General features: G+C 40.9%; 4 non-coding genes across 4 annotated transcripts; 3 read left to right on the top strand and 1 right to left on the bottom strand.

Moving 5' to 3' along the window:
- Positions 1–812: 812 nt before the first annotated feature.
- TRNAI-AAU (transfer RNA isoleucine (anticodon AAU)) lies at positions 813–886 on the top strand. Its single transcript has one exon. It is a non-coding gene; the product is annotated as a tRNA-Ile (tRNA).
- Positions 887–4,314: 3,428 nt separating this feature from the next.
- On the bottom strand, positions 4,315–4,387 carry TRNAV-AAC (transfer RNA valine (anticodon AAC)). Its single transcript has one exon. It is a non-coding gene; the product is annotated as a tRNA-Val (tRNA).
- A 9,119-nt stretch (positions 4,388–13,506) lies between these two features.
- On the top strand, positions 13,507–13,579 carry TRNAV-UAC (transfer RNA valine (anticodon UAC)). The gene has a single exon. It is a non-coding gene; the product is annotated as a tRNA-Val (tRNA).
- Positions 13,580–20,713: 7,134 nt separating this feature from the next.
- TRNAI-AAU (transfer RNA isoleucine (anticodon AAU)) lies at positions 20,714–20,787 on the top strand. Its single transcript has one exon. It is a non-coding gene; the product is annotated as a tRNA-Ile (tRNA).
- Positions 20,788–24,266: the final 3,479 nt, after the last annotated feature.

The raw sequence follows: 24,266 nt of genomic DNA, 5'->3' as shown, positions 1-24,266 counted from the left end.
CACTGTTTGAATATTGCAGGTAATGATTGAAAGAATATATTTTCAGGTTAGCAAAATCTAGAGCTGTTTTAATTTTTCTAGGACTTGATCATCAGCAAACATGATTTTCTGTACGCTTTTTCCCGTTCGTGAACTTCAATTATTGAGTCAACCACTGTGCTGTGCGGGCACAGGGGCTACCAGAAGACGAAAGAATGAGTCGACACAGCCGTCGTCCTCCAGGAAAGGAAAGAAGAACATAGGCAGTTAATGACAATAAAATCGCAAAATGGACCGACAGAGATCCACGGGGCAGGGCGTTTTCACAAAACACAAAGGGGCATCACCCGAGGATATAGGGAGACTCTGGTCAGATCCAACGGGGCATGTTCCTTCCCGTGTGGAAAGAAATCCTCACGCCCTGAAAAAAAAAAAAAGGGGACCAAATCCACCAGATCCCTCCCGGAGGTGTCTGCATCCTTTTCAAAGGCTTCCTGGGCTAGGATGGGGGAGCCCTCTTAAGCGAATGTTTCTGTCGGGACGAAATCGACGAGCTCTAGAACATCTTATTTTCCATAGGAGGAGGAATTCATTTCTGCTGGAGGTAGAGTTTTTGTTCCTTTTTCTGTTTGCGGGAGTGAGGAAAGGGAAAACGGAAAACCTAAAGAGAAGCTTGATCACAGTGCCATTTGGTCATAGCTAACATTAAAAAAAAAAAAGTTTTTTTTTGTTTTTGAACATTGCATAAAAAAAAGAGAGCATCCTTTGGATGAATGACGAGGGAGTGAGCAATCTTCCAACTTTACGAATATGAAGGGATCTTTTGCGTAAGAGGCCGGTTAGCTCAGTTGGTTAGAGCTTGGTGCTAATAATGCCAAGGTCGCGGGTTCGATCCCCGTACGGGCCAAACAAAGGAGCTTGTTTCTGATTAAAAAAAACCCTTGCGGTATACCTAGCTGCAGTTTGAAAATAACCTCTGTGACACCAATTCGGGATCAAACTTCGACTTTATTTCCTTAAGCCACAGTAATGGCGACTATACCCCCTTCACCCCCCTCTAAAGGGGGGTGGGGCGAGAAAAAACGGTTTTCTGGAACAAGTGACATTAAGCCTTAAGATAGAAATCTTAGTGAAGAAAACCAGGCTAGGAGTGAGAATGGTCTTGGGAATGGGGTGTGCGCCTGATGGCCGCTGTCCATAAGAGCATCCCATTCTCCTTGTCCCTTTTTCAGTGTCCAGCACACTGTCTACCATGTGGCCCTCAAGCACTTTCTCTATCTGATTTTTTGTGACTCACAACTCATCCCTTGCACTGCCCTTTCATAATGTTGAAATTGATACTTTGAGCTGTTAAAATAATCGCAGTCAGACTTAATGCATATTTTTCTTTTTTAAAATTTTGTCTACCAGTTGGCCTTCACCATAATATTTGTCCGCAAAGTCAGATTTTTTTTTTTTCTGGATTACCATTACCTAGAAGTGTGCCAAAGTCAGACTAAATGTGTGAAACCTCTCAACTTGTGCCTATTGTATTATTTCCAGGAACATTCAAATATGCTATTTGTCTCCTGTCTTAAAAGGGTTTCTCTTGACCCAACATACCCCTCTAGGTACTACCCTGTTTCTCAGATGGCCTTATAAAAATCACTTCTAAAGGGTTATCCAGATTTACTGTCTCCAATTCCTCTCCTTGTGTTTTTAAATCCACTACATTCTGGTTTTTTTTTTTTTTTTTTTTTACACCATCAGTTCATGGAATCTCCTTGTCAAGATTACTAATGAATTCTTCTCACTTTTTCAAGACCTTATCTTCCTTGACTTCAGTTACGGATTCAATTATGTCTCCCCAAAATATGTGATAGAATCTAAACCTCCATACCTGGAGATTTAATCCCATTTTGGAATCAGTTTTATTTTTATGTTAATGAGGCCATATCAGTGTAGGGTATGTCTTAAATTTAATCACTTTTGAGATAGAAAAAGAACAGACTGGCACTGAGATAAGAGAGCACAAACTGAGGAAGACAGAAACACACCTGATGATTACTAAGGAACCAGGAACTCTGGGGGTATAGAAACGGAGAGAAAGATTTTTTCCCAGGGCTAAGAGGGAGAGAGCATTCCCCTACAGTAGTGCCCTGAATTTGGACTTCCAGCTGCTTAAACTGTGAGAAAATAAATTTCTATTCCTTAAAGAAAACCACTTGTGGTATTTCAGTTACAGCAGCACTAAGAAATTAAGACAACTTCTCAGTGTCAATAAACATACTTACTGTCTTAAAAGTTTTTTTCTTTTTTTTAAATTTGTCTTCCAAAACACTACTGTCCTGACTATCTTTCTACCTCGCTGGCTCAACCTTCTCAATGTCCTTTATTTCTTTCGCCCCTCCTCACCCCTTCTATATTAGAAAGTCCCACAGGTTGGTCCTCAAACCTGTAATTTATATATACTCACTCCCTGGGAATCTCACCCATTCTCATAGCTTAAATCATCTGTATGCCTACATCATCTCATAGTAACCTTATAGGACAGAGTAGAGCTGCCCCATAGGATTTCTAAGGCTATGATCTTTAAAGAAGCAGACTGCCACATCTTTCACTCATGGAGTGGGTGGTGGGTTTGAACTGGTGACCTTTTGGCTAGCAGCTGAGCCCTTAACTTCTTGATCAAAATGGGTGTGGCTTTTTGGTTTATATGCCTGCAACTCACAAATTTGTATCTGCAGTCTAGACCTCTCCATTAACCTTGTGTCTTGTATATACAACTGATTTCCTTGGCATTGCCACTTGGATGTTTTGTACTAGGCATCTAAAAGTTAGCAAGTCTAAAACTGAACTCCCACTTTTCTCTAACAATCCTACTACATCCAAGCTTTACCATTTCGGTTAATGGCAGCTCAGTTCTTCTAGTGTTTGAGGCAAAAAAACCCTCGAAGTCATCATTTATTTTACTCTTTCTCTCATACCTCACACCCAGTATGTCAGGAATTTTTCTTCTATCTTCAAAATATATCCAGACTGTGACTATTTCTCACTCCCTTGACGGCCACCATCTTGTCTGTCGTAGGAGAAAATGACCCCACAGTCAAATGTAATCAAAAGAGATTTTTATTAAGCAAGGACAAAGAAGATCATTGCCACGAGGACTTTGCCAGTGTGTGCTGGGCACAACAGACTAGGAGAATCCACTGATTCACAGTCAGGGAGTCTCCAATATACTGTTACAGAGGGAAGTAAATTAAGAAAAGTTACATGATTGTCAAAGGTGGGAAACATCACCTATGGGAATACATGATTGATTTAAGGAATCTTTGTTGGCTAGATTCCATTTCCTTGGGAACAGCCTGGCAACATCTGTTCTTGGTTTGGTGACTTTCAACAGGTTCTGAGGGCAGTCAAAAGGAAATTACAATAAGCTCCTTCCCCGTGGCGCAGTTCTTTGTTGGTTAAGATACAGTACCCTTCATGGAACAGTCCACCCCTAGGTAGGGAAACAATGAAAATAATGAGTTTCAGCTTGTACTGTTATTCCTTTCTGCAACTTTCCATACTGATTTTAAAAAACACTCACACATAGTGGTTTCCAGTATTAACTATGACCGCTTACCAAACTTGTAAATAAAAATAGATTTTAGTCTATGCAGCCTGCTTCAGCCTCACTACTTTTGGCCAAGCACGTACATACCTTTAAGATCCCCTATTTCATGTCCGGAAAACCTGGTGGTGTAGTAAGGTGCTACGACTTCTAACCAAAAGGTTGGCAGTTCGAATCCACCAGGCGCTCCGTGGAAACTCTGTGGGGCATTTGTATGGGGTTGGTATGAGTCAGAATTGATTCCATGGCAATGGGCTTTTTTTTTTTTTTTTAATTTGTTTTATTTCATGTCCAGAGCCTTGGTGGCGATTTGGTTAACAGCTTGGTTGTTATCCGAAATGTCAGCAGTTCGAGTCTAAGATCTACTGTAGGAAAATTAATGGGGCCGTTATGCTGAGTCCCATATTTCTCTGTGAGTCGTAAGTGACCTGACAGCAACTTTTTTTTTTTTTTTTTACAGCAGCCACTCTATTGTCTCAGGACTCTTCGCTTTGAATCCTGTGCCAGAGAACGATGGAGACCTCGCTTTTCTACCGGGTGCAGAAACTTTTGTAACCCAATGGGAAATGGAAAACCTGACAAGCGTCCGGGGGCGGGCGAGGAGCCAAGTCAAGCACATTATTCTTTTAATTTAAAGTCAGGTGCTACAAAAGGAAAGCGAAGGTTAGGGGATTCGTTGAAGCATGTTCGGATTAAGAGTTTGTGCAGTGAAATTCAGAACTCACTAGTAACACCCAGTTTGTTTCCGCCCGGTTTTGAACCGGGGACCTTTCGCGTGTTAAGCGAACGTGATAACCACTACACTACGGAAACTCGCTTGTCTACATTGCTTTCCTATTTTTAATAGATTAATAGGAAATATGTGTTTTCCTTCAGGATATTTTCAGGTTGAGAAATATTTTTTCCCCTTGTACTTTCCCATTCTTATAATCAGCAGTATCAAAACTCGAGAAATCATAGTTAAGGAAATGCTACTCCCAGGGTCCCAATTCCTTTCCAAGCACCAGGAAAATCACGGGCAAGTTTCAAGAAATTTCTTGATAAATTCTGATCTCATTTCTCTGCTGGTGGAAGACGCAATGATCTTCATCTCCCCATGACTGAACATGAACCCTTAGGAAACAGGACGAAAGGGCTGGTTTCAGTAGGCCCTCGGCAATTTGTGCCTCGGCACTAGCGAGAGAGACCGAGGAGCAGAGGGTGTGGGTGTCGGGCTGTGCCCAGTTTTCTGCTATCCGAGGGTCGTGAGGGTGGTGGGGATCTATGGAAGTGTAATCTGTGGCGAGTGAGTCTATTAGACGTCAAATGAAGCTCTATTCTGAGCATCAAACCAAGTTCTATTCTGTATCACTCATATTTTCTGTTCTGGAACGTGTAAACTCTGTGTCCGAAACCCTTAAATCTGTTTTATAGCAGGAAGATGACCATTGTGATGTATCTGACTCTTATTTGTTATTAATTTCATTTTTGCTGTCTTGAATCAGTGTCCTTCCCTTGGAGACTGGAAGCAATCTTCTTCTGTTGTTCCTGTCAGGTGCCGCCCTGTCGTTTCTGACTCACATGGACCCTATAGGACAGAGTAGAACTGTTCCATAGGGTTTCCAAGGAGCCGCTGGTGGATTTGAACTGCTGAGTTTTTGGTCAGCAGCTGAGCTCTTAACCACTACAGAACCAAAGCAAAAAGGCAAACCCCTTGCTGTCGAGTAGATTCCGACTCATAGAGACCCTATAGGACAGAGTAGAACTGCCCCATGGAGTTTCCAAGGAGTGCCTGGTGGATGTGAACTGCTCATCTTTTTGATTAGCAGTCCCGGCCTAACCAATAAACCACCAGGGCTCTAAAATTAAACTTTCCAAAGGTCGAGTCTAGGTCCAGGTGTTCAGCAGCGAAAATGTGCTTGTTCCCAAGTATTAGAAATTTTTGACTAGAGAGATTTCTCAGTCTCTGAGAAAGATCACTTTATGTCTCCTTCTTTGGCAGCTAAAAAACAACCTGATGAAAATACTGGGGGTAAAGGAGGCGAAAAGCATGTTTCTTATTAGCACAATCTCAAGCTTGACACTATTTTCAGATCAGATCTGCAGGTTAGACAGCGATTCCATTCAACACCTATGTTTCTTCATTAACCTTTCTCAAAAATTTGCCTTAATACTTATTTTGAAGAAATTATTGAGCAGCCCAATCTCATGCTGGTGAATAGAAGTACCAGATGGCCTTAGGGAAATGAAATGCTAGAAGGAGGAAAGGGGCACCTAAAGTGATCATTATGAGAAATTTTCCCATAGTAATTTAGTTACAGTAAAATTGGTGAGTAGAACAACCGATAAAAATCACAGGGTTTTCTCAGAGGAGCACAGAAAAGAGGCATCACCCCCAGTCCTAATGATCACGACATTGGTGGCTAAACAACACTTCAGTTAATTAAAAAAAAAAAAATGAGTTGGTTGAAGAGCAGTTGAATGGAGGGGAGATTCTGATCTTGGGTAAACAGGATAGAGAGTAAGTGGTGTACAGAGAGCTTCAGGTGTAGGTTTGAATCAGAGCCCTCAGAGAAGAGAAGGTAAGTGGAATAACAGGTGCAAGAACAGGGAGGTCAGGGAAGGTCCTGTACAGTAAGGAGGTTAGATTTTAATCTGAATATGATGAGTAGGAAAGAAGTAACTGCTTTAAAGAGGAACACAGCGTTGCCCATTTTCATCCCAAGGCTTCTTTGGCTTTTGGGTAAACATTGGACAGCCTCAGAACTCAGTCCTTAGACTTCTCCTCTTCTCTATTTATTCTAATATCATAAAAGCTAAGGTCATTATCTTGTGATTAATCAGCTTATTATTTCAGCATTTTATATGCAAAGAAGCCAATTGAACCATAGTCAATTCATCTACTATGACGTGCACCTAAATCATTACCTTAATATAGTAAATAACGTCTGTATTTTAACATTCTACATAAAGAAATAGTCATAGCATGGTTATATTCTTAGGGATTATATTTTTCTATTTTCATTACTTCTGAGCATTTCAAGAATTGGATCAATGGTAGAATTTCTAATTTCATTTCCATTATTTTTGAGTATTATGCTTTGTGTGCATATTCAATGACTCAAGTATTCTGTAAAATCAAAAATCAAAAGAAATACACTTTTCATGTGGGCATCACAACCTTTCTTCCTGTCAGGATGTCCTGTTGGCGCTACTTCAAAATGATACAACATTCTCGACTACTGAACTGCTATGAATTTGGCCCAAACTACCTGCAATGTCTTGTCTGAATTATTGCAGTAGCCTAACAACCTCCCTCCTGCTGGTTATCAGCCGCCTGCTAAGCCTGCCTCTAACCTTGTTCTCTCTGATGTGTTGTGCCACCCAGGTTTCCTCCTTTCAGGACCAAGGCATTCATGTCCCCAGCTGCCATTAGTGTTGCTCCCTCATGGAACAAATTTGAAGCCTGCTCTAGGAATTGCTCTCAGGTGAAAGGAACTGCCTCTATCAAGGTCATGTCCCCTCTCTGAAAGCAGCCCACACTAATGACTGCTCAATACATGCCTGTAAAGGTCTGACTCTCTTGATTCAACTCTGAAGGGCCATCCTATTTTCAGAGCTCCTCAAGGGATCAGCTCCGGCCTCCATTGCTCCCTGTCAACTTTTCCCCTTGTAATCCTGCTTCCCTCACTCCCTCACAGGTGTTGTTCCTATAGCATCCCCTAATAAAATTCCTGTGTACAAATATCTAACCCATTTGAATACAGTTTGTGCCAGGAGTGGTCCAAGAAACCATACACTAAATGGGATTTTGAAGCTGGATCGCTCCGTATTCCTATGGCAATTAATATAGTGAACCCATGGTATCCTCTGCAAATGTCCAGACAGTCTTAATAGCCAAGGACAATATAAGGCTCATGAGATAGAATTCTCTTTAGATACTTTTACAGAGGTATTTTGCCTATCACATTTTGCCCTAAATTGTAATTAATCAACTTTAGCCTTCCCGGAACACAGAAAAGGGGCATCTCCCCAGGATTTAGTAGCAGGTTGGGCTGATCCACCTGGGACATTCGGGAGAGGAATCCTCATGTCCTGAGCTGCCGCCAAATCCAACAAATCCTTCCCAGGGGTCTCCGAATCTTTCTCAAAGGCTTCTTGGGGTAGGATGAAGGAAGCCTCTCTAGTGAAAGTTTCTCTCAGATGAATTCCATGAGCTCCAGAACATCTTATTTTGTGACGGAGGAGCGAAGTTCGTTTTTGCTGGAGGTACAGATTTTGTGTTTCTTCTTCTTTTTGCAGGATTGTGGAAAAGGGAAATAGGAAACAGAAAGAGAAACTCGAAAACCTAGTGCCATTTAGTAATAGTTAAGATTGGGTAAATGAGAGGCTTCTTTTGATGAGTGATGAGGGAGTCAACATACTTAGCAGTTTCTAAATGTAAAATAACTTTTTTACTGGTGGCGGGTTAGTTCAGGTGGTTAGGAGGTGCTAATAAAGACAAGGTGCCCAGTTTGATGCCCATGCTCGGTCAAGAGAAGATGTTGCTGTACTCACTTCACACCCAGCTGAACTATTGAAAATAGCCTCTTTGACATAAAACCTAGATCAAATGTCAACTTTATTTCTTTAATCCTAGGTAGTGACTCCTACCCTCTTTGCTCTCCCTCTAAAGGGGTGGGTGAGGAGAAGAAGAAAGAGGTTTTTGAAACAAGTGACATAAAGCCTTAAGATAGAAATTTCAGTGAAGAAAATGATGCTGGGAGTGGGGATGGCCTTGGAAGTGGGTTGTGCGTCTGATGGCCACTGTCCATCTGACATCTTGTTCTCCCTGTCCCTTTTTCAGGGTCCAGTGCACTATATCTATATGACTGTCAAGTACTTTCGCTACCTGATTATCTCCTTATCTGACCTCTTTGGCTTTTGGGTAAACATTGTAAAGTCTCAGAGCTCAATCCTCAGGCCTCTTCTGTTTTTGTTGTCATTCCCTGGCTAAGCTCATCATCTCACGGTTTACATTCTACAGGGTCTTCATTGGAGTACCATTGTGTATCTCTAGCCGACTGATTATCTCCTCTTAGAAGTCTTACAGTAAGCATCTTAACCTGAACATATCCCAAAGTGGAATTCATATCTATCCTCTGAAACTGTTCCAAACATATTGATCTCTATCTCATTTAACTGCAACTCCATCCTTTCAGCTGTTTAGGACTAAGAATTTGGGATCTTCACTGACTCCATTTTTGCTCTATTCAGCATATGCAGTCACTCTGAAAATTGTCCTTGCTTTATCTTCAAAATATATCTGGAATATGGCCAGTTCTCAGATACTTCCATTACTATTAGCTTGGCTCTAGCCATAATATTCTCTAATGTAGAGTATTATTACCTGTTGCCATGGAGTTGATTCCAACTCAGGGTAATTCTAGAGAACAGAGTTGAACTGCCCCATCGCATTTCCAAGTAGCTGGTGGATTCTAACTGCTGATCTCTTGGTTAACAGCCAACGAGCTCTTCACCATGCACCACCAGGGGTCCAGAATATTATCAGTATCTCTTATTATGTCTTGAGTTTGCTTCCATTGCCTTTAACAAGATACTTTATACAGAATATTTAGTACGCGACAGTGGCTCCTTATTGTTCTCTACTAAAAATGCATCATTGGATCCTTACTGTACTCAGAGGAAAAAAAAAAAAAAAGGCAAAATCCTTGTAATAATCTACCAGGCTCTACATAATGTCCCTGCTCCCTAATCAATTTCCTCTCTGACCTTTTCTCCTACTGCTCTCCCCCTTGCTCACTCTGCTAAAGTTATTATTAACCTTCTTGTTGTACTTTAAATACATTAGACATCTTTCTGCCTCAGGACCTTCGCACTAGCCACTGCCGTTGCTTTCAACACTGTCTTCCAGATATGTGCACTAACTCATCTTCTTCAAATATCACATTATTAGTGAATCCACCGTGGACTTCCAGAGTTTCACTACTCCTGAACACCTTATCCTCATTCCTGATTTTTTTGTGAATATATTTATGTACATCTAATAAACTATGTAATTTACATAATCATTTTGCATTCTGCCTTTCTTTATCACTGGAACGTACGGTCTATGAGGGAAAAGACTTTTTTGTGTGTTTTTAAAAATGTTTATTGTGTTTTAGGTGAAATTTTACACAGCAAATTAGGTTCCCATTTTACAATTTTTGTACAAATTTTCCACAACATTGGCTACAGTTTTTGCAAGATGTCAGCATTCTCATTATTTCCATTCTGTTTGTTCTATGTCCATTTATCTAGTTTCCCTACCCATTTTTGCCTTCTCGTGTTAGGGTAAATGTTGACCATTTGGTCTCGTATAGTTGATTGTTTGAGGGAGCACATTCCTCACAGGTGATATTTATTTTCTAAGCCAATCTATTATTTGACTGAAAGGAGGCCTCTGGAGGTGACTTCAGTTCCAAGTTAAAAGGGTGTCTTAGGGTAATAGTCTCAGGGATTCCTCTAGTCTCTATCAGTTCAGTAAATCTGGTCTTGGTTAGGAATGCCGGTTTTGTTCTACATTGAGGGAAAAGTCAAAAGACTTTTTTGTTCGTTTACTACTGTAGCATTTGTTACTAGAACCGTGTCTGGCACAGAAAGTAGTTGTTCCTGTTAGGTGCAGTCTTATAGTGACTCCATGTACAACAGAATGAGACACTGCTTGGTCCTGCACAATCCTGACAATCATTGCTATGTTTGAGCTCAGTGTTGCAGCCACTGTGTCAATCCATGTCATTGAGGGTCTTCCTCTTTTTTGCTGACTCTCTACCTAGAATGTGACCTTCTCCAGGGCCTGGTCCCGCCTGATAACATGTCCAAACATATAAGACAAAGTCTCAACATCTTCCCTTCTGAGGAGCATTCTGGCTTAATTTTTCAACTAGCAAATGATGAAAATGAGATCTAGAAAGATCACTGATTTTCCCTTTTCTGTAACAATGTAATAAATATTATATGGAAACAGATGTGACTGGATGTCATACCTCGGGTTCCTTCTACTATACCAAGGTTATTGACCTCCAATAAGTGTGTTTGCCGAAGAGGTGAAGGGACACGGTCCTAGTGACCTAGGAGTTCAAATTGGGGCCATTATTCCCTGTCCGTGAGTATAAAGTGACCTAGCTGGAGCTGGACTCACAAGGACAGATCAACTGGGTCCTGAGGTATAAAAGCAATAGCTAGGGATACCTGGAAAGTATCCTTTAGGGAAAATTTCATATAAACAAATCTTAAACAGAGCACAAAATATCCACGCATTTTCCACTCTTTTCTTTGTCTTTTAGCATTTAGTAAATAGTAAGATGTATTGAACCAATGAAGACCTTCCTGACTGCCATTACTCAAATCTGAACCAATGCTTCTGAAGAAAGACAATTCAAAATGTAGAATCATGTATATTTAGCAGTTTTTAGCTAGTTTGAAAAGGTGAAACTTTTAATGATATTACCCATTTGTAATGTTACTATATACTCGATTCTGTAACATTCCTTGAACTTGGGCAGACGTGGCTCTGGCCGTTTGCTTGTCTATTTTCCGTTTCTGCCTCTGTGAACCTTTGTGGAATAGACTCTTTCTTCTTGCTTTATTATAACTTTGTGATCATTTCAGCCCAGAACATCCCTCACTTCCATGTTAGTTTCTATTATCAGAAAGAGAGTTTTAACTTCTTTTAACCTTCACACTGTTTGGGGTCAGCTTTCCCATCAGCAGCTATCAAGTGTAACAACTTCATCATATCACAGCCAGCATTTCTGAACATGAAGGCTCTACTATGTGGGGAGGCTAGGCTGAATTAGCACCCTGTACATCGGGAGCTCACAGATTCTTTGACCTAAAAGCACACAATAAAAGTGTCAAAGTTTTAAGGGTTCTGGAAATACAGTTTGAAGAGATTGAGCTCATTTCAGAGGTGAATGAGGATAAGGAGGCCTGATTAGCACAGGAACTCAATACAAAACTTGGGATGGCCCACCATCCTTCTGAAAGGTTTGTGTTTCACAACAATTCAGTATGAAGGATTTATTTCTGCATTTGCAGACAAGATAAATAGCCATATAAAAACATAAGTCCATTGAGATGCTGCTGGTTTTTCAACCCAACAGCTTAACTATTTATCCTTCATACTTTTGGGGTAATGTCACTGTTGTTGTTATTTGCTCTTGAGTTGGTTGTGACTCATAGCGACCCTATGCACAACAGAACGAAGCACTGCCTGGTCCTGAGCTATCCTTACAATCGTTGTTATGCTTTAGCTCATTGTTGCAGCTACTGTGTCAATCCACCTCATTGAGGGTCTTCCTCTTTTCCGCTGACCCTGTACTCTGCCAAGCATGATGTCCTTCTCCAGGGACTGATTCTTCCGGACAACACGTCCAAAGTATGTAAGATGCAGTTTTGCCATCCTTGCCTCTAAGGAGCACTCTGGCTGTGCTTCTTCTAAGACAGATTTGTTCGTTCTTTTGACAATCCATGGTATATTCAATATTCTTCACCAACACCACAATTCAAAGGCATCAATTCTTCTTCAGTCTTCCTTATTCATTGTCCAGCTTTCACATGCGTATCATGCGATTGAAAATACCATGTCTTGGGTCAGCACACCTTAGTCTTCAAGGTGACATTCTTCCTCTTCAACACTTTGAACAGGTCCTTTGCAGCAGATTTACCCAATGCAATGCATCTTTTGATTTCTTGACTGCTCCTTCCAGTGCTATTGATTGTGGATCCAAGTAAAATGAAATTCTTGACAACTTCAATCTTTTCTCCATTTATCATGATGTTGGTCATTGGTCTAGTTGTCACTATCCCAGACCAAAGACAAGTTTAGTTCAATGGACTTTCAAATCAGTGAGGAACTGATTCTGAGAGAATATTGGACAATGCTTGGCCCCACGAGAATTGCTCCCGAAGTAAAGATTTAACCTTTAGACTAGCCATAGCTCCATGGGCCTCACATCATACTAAAATTCTGTGCCTGCCTCACCTCCCCAAGACAGCTGAAGGATTTCCCTCAACATGTAGCAGATACATTGATACAGAAAGGCCCTGGTGGCATTGAGGTTAAGAGCTCAGCTGCTAACCAAAGAGTGAATTGGCTTGATGGCAACAGGTATTGATGTACTATTGTGTGCCAGTCCCTGCCAATACAAAGGTAGCAAAACAGATGTGGTCCCTGACATAATGATGTCTTAGTTTCTTCGTGCTGCTGTGACTGAAATACCACTGGCTCCACTGGGGATCAAACCCAGGATCTTGTGCATGTAAAGCTGATATGCTAATCACTACACCATGGAACCACAACAAGTACAGTCCCATGGACTACCAGAAAAACTAACAAAATGTCTTGGAAGAAGTACAGCCAGAATGCTCATTAGAAGCGAAGATGGTGAGGCCTCCTCTTAGATGCTTTCCACATGTTATCAGGAGGGACCAGTCCTTTGGGTGGATTAAAGAACAGGATTTTTTTTCTTTCTTTCTTTCTTTTTCACAGTTCAGGAGGCTAGAAGGCCAACTTCAGTATGTGTCTCTGGAGGGAGGTTCTTTCTCGTCTAGTTCAACTTTTTGATTTTGTTGTTTTTCGGTGCCATGGAGCTAGCTGGTTCTGACTCACAGCAGACCCTACAAGAGAACAAAACACTGCCAGCTGTTGTGCCATCCCCACAAACATTGTTATGCTCGAGGCCATTGTAGCAGCGCTGTGTCAGTCCATTTCATTGAAGGTCTTTCTGTTCTTCACTGACCCTCTGATTTACCAAGCAGAATGTCCTTTTCAGAAGGCTGATCCCTTCTGATATCACGTCATATGTGAGAGGACGTCTTGCCATCTTCACTTCTAGTGAGCATTCTGGCTGTACTTCTTCCAATACAGATTTGTTAGTTCTTCTGGATGTCCATGGGACTATACTTGTAGTGGTTCCATGGTGTAGTGGTTAGCACATCTGCTTTACATGCAGAAGATCCTGGGTTCAATCCCCAGTGGAGCCAACATAACCTTTTAGCAGCCTGCAATCCTTCTTTCTGTACTGCTTTATGTGCTTCTACGTAGATTCACCTGTGTGTGTTTTCTGGTAGCACCTGTCTTCCACCCAGTGTGTGCTCCCTTGTCTCTGAGTCTAATCTGCTGTTTTCATCTCAAGTGTTAGTAGGTTTAGGACACACTCTACACCGATATGGCCTCACTGACAGAACAAACAAATCCTATTGCCAAATGGGATTTTGTACACAGATATAGGGGTTAAAATTTTCAACACATATTTCTGGAGGATTCAATTCAACCTGTAATGACAATATGTTAAAATTATTATTAACCTTTTTAAAAACAGTCAGACTGTTTTCTAAAGTGGCTGTGTCATTTTGCATTCCCACCAGCACTGTATGAGAGTTCAAATTTGTCCACATCATCAGTAACACAGGTTATCATCTATGTTTTCTGGTATAGGCACAGAGTAATTGTGAAGTGCTATGTCAATGTGGTTTAATTTATACATCCATGATGACTGTGAGTAGTACTGGTTGTATAGTGGTTAAGTACTACAGCGGCTAAGTAAACGTCTGCAGTTCAAATCTATCAGCTGGTCTTTGGAAACTCTATGGGGCACTTCTACTTTCCTATGTGGTGGTTATGTGTTAGAACTCGACAGCAAAGAGTTTGGGCTTTTTTTTTTTTGGTTTTATAACTATGATGTTGAACATCTTTACATGTGCTCATTAGCCATTTGCATCTCTTATTTGGACAAATGTGTATTCAAATCTTCTGTGTGTTTAAATTTGGTTCTTTATCTTAGTATTATTGATTTATAAAATTTCTTTACATATTCTGGATTCAAGTCCTTCATGAGATATTTGATTCAGGGATATTTTCTCCCAGCCAATGGTTTGTCTTTTCATTTTCCTAATGGTGTCTTTCGAAGTGCAAAAGATTTTAATTTTGATTTAGTCCTGTTATTCAGTTTTTTTCTTTATGGATAGTGCTTTTGGTGTCCAAGGTCACAAAGATTTTCTTCAGTGTTTACACCTAAAACTTTCATAATTTGAGGTCTTACATTTTGGTCTATGATGGATTCTAAGTTAACGTTTGTGTATGGTTTGAGGGAAGGCTCTAAATTCTTCTTTTTGTGTGTGGATATCCATTTGTCCCAGCACTAATTATTGAAAAGCTATCCTTTTTGTCTTGGTTTGCCTGGGTATTTTTCTGAAAAGGGTTCCTATGAAACGGAAAGCACCACTTGGCTATGAATGAGAAGATTCTATGCTTCGCTCTCACTAGCTAAATAACTTTGGGGAAAAAATCCATTCCTACTTTTCATTTATAGAAGTTGATTTCACTTTCTAAAATAAATGTTTTAGGGCATAAAAAATAGTACTAGCATAATTTTGTCAATATTTTTCTTTGTTTTATTCTTTAAAATATTTTTAAAATAGTTCATTAGGGACCCAGAGTTCTACAGCCTGTTAGGCGAGATTCTGCTTTAGACACTGTCTTCAAAATTGATTTCATCCACAGTTACATGGATCTCCTCGGCACCACTGGCCCTGACAAAAGATTACTAATTCTTCCTTGTGGGAAAAGAAGCCATTTAAAAAAATATAAATTAATCTTTACCATTTTAAATGAGAGCAAGCCATTAGCAAAGTAATCAATTAATCTAATCCCACATTCATCTGAAATCATTATTTTAAGCTAGTAATAACTTCCATATTTTAAAATACTATATAAAAGAAATAGTCATAGCATGATTGTAATTTTAGCTATTATGTTTTTCCATTTTTATTACCTATGAGCTTTTCAAGAATTGGATCAATGGTAGAATTTCTAATTTTGTTTCCATTACTTTTTAGTATGAAGGTTCATGTACCTATTATTCGTAAATTGGATATAATATTGTTTCATGACTCAAGTGTCCTCTAAAGTCAAAAGCTGGATAATGAAATGCACTTCTTACCTAGGCATCACAACATTTTCTCCTGTGGGGATGTCCTGTTGGTGTTCCTGCGACATGATACAAAATTCTCAGCTCCTGAACTGCTTCCAATCTGGCCCAAACTACCTGTATCTCTTGCCTGAATTACTGCAGTAACCTAACAACCTTCCTACTGCTGGTTAGCAGCTGCCTGCTAAGCCTGCCTCCAACCTTGTTCTCTGTGTTGTGTGCTGGGTTGTGACACCCAGGTTCCCTCCTTTCAGGACCAAGGCATTCATTTCCCCAGCTGCCACAAGTGTTGCTCCCTCATGGCACAAAGTTGAGGCCCTCTCTAGGAATTGCCCTCAGCTGAAAGGAACTGCCTCAGTCAAGGCCATGTTCCCTCTCTGAACAGCCCACAGTAATGGACGCTCAATACATACCTATAAAGGTCTGACTCTCCTGCCTTAACTCTGAAGGGCCATCCGATTTCCAAGGTTCCTCATGGGATCAGCTCAGGACTCTGTTGCTGCCTGTCCACTTTCCCCCTTTAACCCTGCTTCCCTCACTCCTTTACAGGTGTTGTTCCCATATCATTCCCTAATAAACTTCCTGCACACAAATATCTAATCCACGTGAATACAGCTTGTGCCAGGAGTGGTCAAGAAACCATACATTGAATGGGATTTTGAAGCTGGATCATTCTCTATTCATATGGGAATGAATCATATGTCATTAATATAGTGAACCAATGTCATCCCCTACTAGTGCCCTGAGAATCTAAATATCCATGGACCATACAAGGCTCAGGAGATAAAAAGTCTCTTTAGGTGTTTTCACAGAGGTACTCTGCCTATTACATTTTGCCCTAAATTGGAAATTAATCAACTTTAGCCTTTGAGGGAGCACAAAGAAGAGGCCGTTTCTCCAGGATATAGGAACGCACAGGGCGGATCCAACGGGGATCCTCTTTCCTGTCTGGAAGGGAATCCTCACGCCCTGATCCACCTGATCCTTTCCAGGGGTTGCAGTACCCTTCTCAAAGGCTTTCTGTGGAAGAATGAAGGAGCACTCTCTAGTCAATGTTTCTCTAGGGAAGAAATAGACAAGCTGCAGAATGTCTTATTTTGCAATGGAGGAGCAAAGTTCATTTCTGCTGGAGGTAGTTTTTGAGTTTCTTTTCTCTTTCTTTTTGCAGGAGTGCAGAAAGGGGAAATAGAAAGCACAAAGAGAAGCTTGAAAAAATAGTGTCATCTAGTCATAGTTAAGATTATGTATATGACAGTCTCCTTTGGATGAGTGAAGAGGAAGACAACAAAGACAGATCTATCTGAATGTAAAAGAGTACTTTTTTTTTTTTTTTTAAACAGTTGTCTGGTTAGAATGTTTGTTTAGAGCGTGGTGTTAATAATGCCAAGTTCCCAGCTTTGGTCTATGTTTGAGCCAGGAAAACAAGATTTCTGTTCATTAAAAATAAATACACAAATAACTTTGCACTCAATTCACACCCAGCTAAACTGAGAAAATAGGCACTCTGATATAAAATCTAGTTCAAATGTCAACTGTATGTCTTTAATAATCCTCAATAGTGACACCTACCCTCTTTGTTCCCCCTCAAAAATGGGCATGGTGAAGACAAGAAACAAAGAGATTTTTGAAACAAGTGACACAAAGCCATAAGATAGAAATTTTAGTGAAGAAAAGGAGGCTAGGAGTGGGGATGGCCTTGGGGATGGGCGGTGTGCATGGAGGCCATTGTCCATCTGACATCTTGTTCTCGTCCTTTTTCCAGGGTCCAATGAACTGTGTTTCCATGGGACTGTCAAGTACTTTCTCTACCTGATTATCTCTGCTACCTGATTGTCACCTCAGCCCTTGCACTGCTCTTTCTTACCGCTGAAACTAATCCCTATAGATTTATTGTAATCTCAGTCAGACACAATGCATATTTTCCTTCCTTCTTTCTTTTTTTTTAAGGTATCAATTGACTTCCACTCTAATTTCTGTCCATGAAGAGAGATTTTTTTTTGTTTTTTCCTTTTCTGGATCTCCAGGACCTAGAATGATGCCAAAGCCAGAGTGAATGTATGAAACCTCTTAATTTTCTCTTGACTTTCGTGTTACTTCCATAAATATTCATATATGCCATTTGTCTCCTGCCTTAAAATAACGAATTTTGAAACATTTTGATACATAATTTGTGGGCAACACATATTCCAAAAAAAGTAAAACTTTTCAAACATGCTGCAAAATCCATTTGGATGCATTGATTTCTCAAATACTCCACATCCCCCCCCTCAAAACATACACACACAAACATGCACAACCCAAAGCCACCAGGCCTCTCTAACTATGACCCAGGAATCGTAAATGTGCTTATAAGACTTATCCTGCTGTACAAAAGCCAAAAAAGACAAAAGTTTGACCCAACCAGACTTCCTGGGTGCATTGCCTCATACTTAACTAATATTCCCCAAAGAACTTTTCTTTTATTTTTCAACATTACACTGACCCCCACTGGAGGGCAGCAAACACTTTCAGTGGCAGAATCCCCTTCCAAGAATCCTAATCAAAAACCAAAAACCAAACCCATTGCCCTGGAGTCGATTCTGACTCATAGCGACCCTATAGGACAGAGTAAGAATCCTAAGATCTCAAAAATGTTTGTGGACACTTTCTTTCCAACGTGTCATGAAAGAGTTTTAACTGGGAAATTCACATTGTTTACCCATGAAATTTTTCATTACTATTCAGAAGTTAGAAAAAACTTAATAATCTTGATGTATTCTTGGTATGTCCTAACTATTTAATATTCCAAGATTATTATATGTTGTGTTGAAAGCTCTTTGAAATTGTTAATCATAATGTTTAAAAATACTTTAAAAGTTGCTTTATGTAGCCTTACATTCGTTATACAAATAATTCCCCTAAAGTCTTTCACTTTGAAGAATTATCAACATATTAATGACATCATGTTGATTAAACCAAATGAACAAGACCTTCGGAAAGAAGAAAAAAATTGATGGAGACTCCTGATGACATTTGACTTGACACCGGAAGTCCCTAGGAGTCGACTTCAAAGCACGTAAGCTTTTGGGGTCCTCACTTGACAGAAAACCTGTACATTCCACGCTCTGAATCTGAAGGGAGCCATGTCCACCGGCTCCACGCAGACGGGGATCTTTGGGGCAGGGGCCTTCTCTTGAGACCCGCCTCTACCCTCTTGGAAACCACGGAAACAGAGAGGAACTGGGCAGGGGAGGCGCTGCACCAGTTATGGGTGGGCTAAGACCTCAGTGTCAGTGTCTCTAGGGACATGATGTACTGCTTTCAAGCCCAGGCCAACACAGAGGGCAGGAGAGTTCTTGCGTTGGTCACAAAATATACGCTCTTCTATGTTCGGTTAATGGCAATGGGTGGTTGCTTTTTATATGTTCGGTAAGGAGGAAGGATCTCCGGTACAAAATTAATTCATTTCTAAGCTCAGAAAACAGATGCTTTCCCACCGTGTTTCATAGCAAGCAAGGCCTTTCCTGTATTGGGCAAACCCAATCACCGCAATTACGATGAAACTGGCCTTCCGTCTCAAGTTCCCTCTATAGCCTAGAGTTTTTCTAGATGCCCCAGGCTGGATAATCTCAAAGTCGTCTTTTCCTCCAGGAAATTCTCACAGTGACGGTACACTTCTTTCACTCATACTTTTTGCCTATTAAAACGACCAAGCAAACTCCACTATTCACAACAATCAAAGTCTTCCCTTATAGACCCCATTCCTTTACAAACACAGGCGGGCTGGAGACAGGAAGGGAACATTTAATTTTAAGAAACTCCTCAGTATTGTCCCATGGAAATTACTCTTGTGTATGCCCCTCTAGGGAAAGAAATTACCTTTTAGGAACCAGAGCCCCAGACCCTCAGGACCGAACTCTGGAAGCCGGTGAGTCCACACTAGGGGCCGGGCAGCTAGCTTCAGGGATATGACCCTGGAATGTCAAGCTGCAGGCCAGATACAGGGGAGGGGTGATTTGCAAAACTGGACTCTGTATTGTTCATCCCTGGGACATCACACATCTTTATATTCGGCTTCACACATGCCTAGTTCTTTTAAATTAGTCTACAGTTTCTTGTTGCATTTACTTGATTTACTGGAGGAAAACAGTGATATGTTTTTCTTTACTTCTTCCTGCCGTTTTCACTATCTTCTCTTAACATTCCCTTTTTTGCTTAGGTAAAGGGAGTCGCCTTTTTCCAGGTTTTGCCTTAAGCATCGCTTAGTATAGCGGACCCACACACTCAGTACCTAGTGTAGAGATGGCAGTTGCCCCCAGATCAGTAGGGAGAAGATGGTGGTGTCTGCGCTTCTCCACTCCAGCCTCCACGTTTTATGGGGTTGGCTAGAAAAGAGCAGCTTGAAACCTCCGAAATAATCTGAGCGTCAAGACCTACACTTTTCGAATATTGCAGGCAATGATTAAAAGAATATATTGGCCAGTTAGCAAAATCTAGAGCCTTTGTTTATTTTTCCAAAACCTGATTATCAGCCAAGATGATATTCTGTACGCTTTTTCCAATTCTTGAACTGAAATTATTGACCAACCCACCATGCTGTGCAGGCACCCGGGACCCTAGAGGAGTAAAGAACGAGACAACACAGTCCTCGTCCTTAGAGAAAGGAAAGAGGGACATGAGAGGTGAATGACAAAAAAAAAAAAAAAAAAAAAAAGAACCCACAGAGATCCACGCTGCAGGGCGTTTTCTCGAACACAGAGAAGGGTCATCTGCCCAGGATTTCGGAACAGGCAAGGAAGATCCACCGGGATGTTCCTTCCTGTCAGGAGGGGAATCCTCAGGAGGTCAGCAGGGACCAAATCAACCAGGTCCTTCTCCTGAGGTGTCTGAATAGTTCTCAAAGGTTTGCTTCCTGGGGTAGGCTGAAGGAGCCCTCTCTAGTAATGTTTCTGTTGGGATGAAATCGACGGCTCCAGAACTTCTTATTTTCCATAGGAGAAGCGAATTCATCTCTGCTGGAGGTAGAGATTTTGTGCCTGTTTCTGCGGGAGTGAGGAAAGAGGAAATAAAATCATACAGAGAAGCGTGAAAAAGGAGTGTCATTTATTCATAGTTAAGATTATGTAAAAGCACGTATCGTTTGGATGAGTGAAGAAGGTGTGAAAAGTCTTCCTAGTGTGTGAACATAAAAAAATTTTATCCTTGAGGTGGCCGGTTAGCTCAGTTGGTTAGAGCGTGGTGCTAATAACGCCAAGGTCGCGGGTTCAATCCCCGTACTGGCCAAGGGGAAAAGTTTTCTGATTAAGAAAAAAATCTTGCTGTCCTCACTGTACACTCAGCTGCACGTTGAAAATAACCTCTGCGATATCAAATCTAGATCAATTGCCGACTTTATTTCCCTAATCCTCAGTAGTAACACCTATACACTCTTTGTTCCCCCTCTATCGGCGGGCGGTGGGGGGGGCACAGTTTTTTGGAAGAAGTGATACAAAGCCTTCAGATAGAAATTTGAGTGAAGAAAACCAGGGTGAGAGTGGGGATGGTTTTGGAGATGAGGTGTGCCTCTGATGGCCGCTGTGCATCTCAGCATCTCATTTTCCTTGTGCCTTTCTCAGGGTCCAGCTCACTCTGACTCTGTGTCGCCGTCAAGCACTTTCTCTACCTGATTATCTCCTCTACCTGAGTGTTTATTCATCCCTTATAATGCGCTTTCCTACTCTTGAACATGGTGTTTCTACTTATTAAATAAGGACAGTCAAATATAATGCATATTTCCATTCTTTTAACCTACAAGTTGGCTTCTGTGCATGATACAATTTCTGCCCATGAAGACAGATTTTTTTTCTTCTTTTTCTGGATCTCCAAGATCTAGAACGGTGCCAAAGTCAGATGAACACGGGAAACCTCTGGGTAGTCTCCTGACTATTGTGTTATTTCCACGAATATTCACATGTGCTGTCTCCTAACTTAACAAGGTTTCTCTTGACCCAACATATCCCTCTAGCTACTACCCTGTTTCTCAGATGGCTTTATAACATCTCCTAGAGAATTATCCAGATTTCCTAGCTCCAGTTTTGAAATCCACTACATTCTGGTTTTTGACACCACCAGTTCATGGAAACTTCCTGTCAAGATTACCAATGACTTCTCACTGTTTCAAGAACTTCTCTTCCTTGACTTCTGTTAAGGATTCAATTGTGTCCCCCTAAAATTTGTGTTGAAATCCAAACCCCTATACCTGGGAATTTATTCCCATTGGGGAACCAGTTTTCTTTGTTCTGTTAATGAGACCATAATCAGTGTAGGGTATGTTTTAAATGTAATAACTCTTGAGATACAAAAAGAACAGATTAGGCCCTGTGACAAGGGAGGACAAACTGAGGAAGACGGAAGCACATGTGAGGATCAACAAGGACCCCAGGAACTCTGAGGCTATGGAAACGGAAACTGAGGCAAGGATCTTCCCCCAGGGCCAACAGGAAGAAAGAATTCCCCTAGAGCTGTGCCCTGAATTTGGACTTCCAGACTCCTACACTGTGAGAAAATACACTTCTGCTTCTTAAAGAAAACAATTGTGGTATTCCTGTAACAGTAAAAAAAAAAAAAAAATAGCCATAAGGAAATAACACAACTTCTCAATGTCAGTAAACACTATCTTAAAACTTTTTTTTTTTTTTCTGACTTCCAAGACACTGCTGTCCTGACTGCCTTTCTACCTCACTGGCTCATCCTTCTCAATAGTTTTTGTTGGTGTCACCTCTCCTCACCCATTCTATAGGAGAATGTCCCACAGATTGGTCCTTGAACATTTTCTCTATACGTACTCCCTCCCTGGTAATCTCACCCATTCTCATGCTTTCAATCATCAACACATTAGAGCTGCCCCATAGGGTTTCCAAGGTTATCATCTTTCTGGAAGCAGACTGCCACATCTTTCTCCCATGGAGTGACTGGTGGGTTTGAACTGGTGACCCTTTGGCTAGCAGACAAACCCTTAACCACTTGATGAAAACGGGTTTGGTTTTTTGGTTTATATGCCTACAACTCACAAATGTGTATCTGTATTCTAGACCACTCCATGAACCTCACATCTTGTATATACAACTGATTCTTTGCCATTACCACTTGGATGTTTTATACTAGGCATTTAAAAGTTAGCATGTGTAAAACTGAACTCCCATTTTTCTCTAATAATCCTACTATATACAGTCTTCCATATTTCCGTTAGTTGCAACTCAATTTTTTCACTCTTTCAGGCTAAAAGACCTTGAAGTCATCATTTATTTTATTCTCTCTGTCATATCTCACATCCAGGTTGTCAGGAATTTCTCTTCTCTCTACCTTCAAAATATATCCAGACTCTGACTACTTCTTACTACCCTTGACAGCCACCATCTTGTCTGGCGTTGGAGAAAAAGACCCCAGAATCAAATTTGATGAAAAGAGATATTTATTAAGCAAATACAAAGGTGATCGTTGCAATGAGAGATGTGCCAGTGTGCACCAGACACAAGAGACTAACAGAATCTACTGACTCACAGTCAGGGAGTCTCTAATATACTACTACAGAAGGAAGTAAATTAAGAAAAATTACATTATTGTCAAAGGTCAGAAAAGTATCATATGGGAATACATGATTGGCTTAAGGAGTCTTCCTTGGCTTTATAACCATTTATACTAGGGTGATGTTTCATTGGGAACAACCTGGGAACATCCACTCTTGCTTTAGTGACTTGGAATGGGTTGTCAGGTCAGTCACGAGGAATTCGCAATACGCTGCTTTGTGAGAGCGTAATTTCCCTATAGCACAGCCTCTTTGTAGGCTAAGATAAAGTACCTTTGGTGGAACATCCCTCCCCTATGTATGGAAAATGATGAAACAATGAGTTTCTGTGTGTACTGTCTCTCATTTCTTTCTGGAGCTTTTCATAATGATTTTAAATGTTCACGCAAAACGGATTCCAGCATTAACTACTACCCCTTAAGAAACTTTTGTATAAAAATAGACTCTAGCCCTTGGACTTTATTCAGCCTCGCTACTTCTGGCAAGACACCTATATAAATTTAAGGCTCCCTAGGTCATGCCCAGAACCCTGGTGGAGCAGTGGTTAAGAGCTATGGCTGCTAACCAAAAGTTGGCAATTTGAGTCCACCAACACTCCTTGGAAACTCTATTGGGGGCAGTTCTGCTCTGTCATATAGGGTCGCTACTTGGCTGAGTCAACTCCATGGCAATGAGTTTGACTTTTTTTTGGGGGGGGGATGTCACGTTCAAGCCATTGTCATTTCTCACATGTAGCACTAGGAAAGGGACTTAACAAATCTCCAGTATTTATTCTTCTCTCTGTAAAAAACATTCTCCACAGAACTGGCAAAGGGATGCTTTAAAAAACATAATCACATGGAGTTACTTCACTGCTTAAAACCCATCATCCACTCATTTTGTCAGAATAAAATGGCCTTAAAAAATGGCATGTAAAAAGGTCATGGAAGCTCCTTACAAATCCAAACTCCCTGAGGGACTGAATTGCTGAGCTGAGGGCTGTGGGAACCATGGTCTCGGGGAACATGTAGCTAAATTGGCATAACATAGTTTATAAAGAAAATCTCCTATGTTCTACTTTGGGTATTAGCATCTGGGGTCTTAAAAGCCTGTGAGCAGCCATCTAAGATACACCGCTGGTCTCACCCCTTTGGGAGCAAGGAAGAATGAAGAAGACTAAAACAAGACTGATTAGCCCCAAGGACTAACGGACCACATC

Source organism: Loxodonta africana, chromosome 1 (genome assembly GCF_030014295.1).
Source record: "Loxodonta africana isolate mLoxAfr1 chromosome 1, mLoxAfr1.hap2, whole genome shotgun sequence".
NCBI lineage: Eukaryota > Metazoa > Chordata > Mammalia > Proboscidea > Elephantidae > Loxodonta > Loxodonta africana.
Note: the sequence above shows the minus strand (reverse complement) of the source record. Positions and strands in the feature narration are given on the sequence as shown.